At 37.0% G+C, this 2297-nt stretch overlaps 1 long non-coding RNA gene across 1 annotated transcript; it reads right to left on the bottom strand.

Moving 5' to 3' along the window:
- Positions 1–728: 728 nt before the first annotated feature.
- Positions 729–1552, bottom strand: LOC140137384 (uncharacterized). The gene is made up of 3 exons (XR_011856832.1): positions 1490–1552; positions 1186–1271; positions 729–807 (listed from the first exon to the last, which is right to left on the bottom strand). It is a non-coding gene; the product is annotated as an uncharacterized lncRNA (long non-coding RNA).
- Between the last annotated feature and the right edge of the window lie 745 nt (positions 1553–2297).

Here is a 2297-nt window from a genome sequence, read left to right on the forward strand (position 1 = left end):
TTGATGGCTATAATCACGTACCTCTGAGTTAACATAGCAGGTGACGAAAACCAGATACATCCCCTGCATTAAACAAAAAATAATATTGATAAATGTGTAAATATATTATGTGTATAAACAGACATGCAAACCCATAAGGAGAAAAATATACATACACTTTATAGTAGAACAAAGCATTAAGAATAGGAAGGCGATCAACTTATTTGTGTTTGGCTAAACAGTCACAAAAGAGAAAATTGTAGAGAGACTGCGAAGAGGCGTTCACTGCTAACGCCATACGGGTTACGTATTACGACACTGTGCGGTAGAACGTCATAGTGCCGTTCACATCCAAACTAGCCTCCTACACAGCCAGTTTGTGTCGGTCCTAACGTTCGTCTTTCCTAGTATGTTCGTGATAGCCGCATACAGTCTTACCCGAGACTACATCTAAACGCAATTTCAATAAGCTCACGGTGACGCTATGCCCGGGGGCTATGCGGAGACAAATATATCTAAGATATAGGAAGCACCCATTGATTCACCTTGAGTGCATAGAACCAGAGAAGGTGAGAATAGATTCTATATTATGAAATAGATATAGCAGTCTAACGATCTTTTTTGGTCTCTACCATGTCAAGCAACATGTACTATGGCTTATGAGGTTTCCCCATTGATAAACGTCTTCACCCGGTATCCACACTCACCTGCAATGCAGTCAGTAAATCAAAAACGTACGCGACGTTTATGTTGGTGTTGCCAAGAAGCCCAATCAGCCAAGTTACTCCAACCATTGGAAGTAACAAGGCTGTACTTCGCAGTCCAATTCTGTTAGAGAAAAAGAACAACGAGACATTGCTTAGGCGTAGCTATCTTTTGACATTGCTTAGGTGTAGCTATGTTTTAAGTGCTACCCTTTTTGTGTTTTTGGGTCCCTTTAAGAATTTAACATGTTTCAGGTCTTACTGCTTATATAAAACATGTTGTGATCCAATTAGAAAAATTTTGAATATTGTCTTATCACCATCTACTCAGTAACTTAGTACACTTTACTGTAATTCTCATTTATTAGGAGACAGGTTGCAAAGATAAGACCATTTGCATGTATTTCAAATTGATAATTCGTACCTTTGGAAACATTGAATGATCTTGTCACCGAAACTTGTTCTGGAACCAAGTTTTTATTGTTATAGGTCGACAACCTACCTGATGGAGTAAATTCGGTCCTGTTTATCGGCCTCAGCTACTCCCAAGGTTTTGCACACGATGATCACTAGGATTACTAAGTTGATCTAAATGATAATAATAATAATACTAATAAGGTCAGTGATTATGTCATCTTAATAATACTAGGATCACTGAATAACCAAAATATTGGTATCGTTAACTATTTGATCAGGAATGATACTTCTTGAAGCATTTTAAAGTATAAAATATTACTATTTAAGCTGATAATTACGTTCCATTGCTATAGTCTAATTAGTCTTGCACCTCTGAGCCAAGTACTTACCGTCAGAATGGCGCTTACAGGGGCAATGAAGGCCCAAATAAAATGTCCTGTCAACCAGCACCTGATGAGAACAATCATAAACGGGGCACGTTATTTAGCTACATTGGTCCCAGTGATTACAAATATTCAAGTAAAAACATGGATTTTGCTACTGATCTGAGCACTAAGTGTTTTAGATTGTCCGTGTTAATTAAGTAGTGAAACTCCTTGGATCAATGTATTCGCATTGTCAACCTTTTAAAGTAAACATTAAAATATAATATACATTGTCATAAGACAATTATACACTATAATAAAAGGTCATACAATGATCATACAAATTCTGGTTATACAGTACCTTTCGTGGTCGTGCAACTGTTCTCTACCAATTGCAGCTGTAATGGTGGTCATTAACAGAGGCACACCTGATCAAGTAAAATACAAAGTTTTGTGTGAAGTTTACCTTAAAGTTAACATAGTTTAGAAACACACCATTTCAAGTATATAATACAAAATAAGAAACAGATGGTTCTAAGTCCAGCTAAAGAATATTATTAATCTTCTTCACTAGTAACATTGGGCTATTCCCATGATTCCGGTTGAAATACAATTCATAGGGAGTCATTCTTGCAGGTAAACCCATTTGAAATTCACATTCCTGTGTGGAAGACTAACTTGCGGAGGCCTACATCTTCCATATAGCCCATTGGTTGTTTGCTTCTCTGATTCTTGTTTAATTCGAACTAAAACATTCTCAGAGCTTGCCCAAAATAACTTACCTCCCTCCTTTCGATGCACCGATCTTTATCCTCGGTACATGTTAATTTTG

This window comes from Amphiura filiformis, chromosome 2 (genome assembly GCF_039555335.1).
Source record: "Amphiura filiformis chromosome 2, Afil_fr2py, whole genome shotgun sequence".
Taxonomy (NCBI): Eukaryota; Metazoa; Echinodermata; class Ophiuroidea; order Amphilepidida; family Amphiuridae; genus Amphiura; species Amphiura filiformis.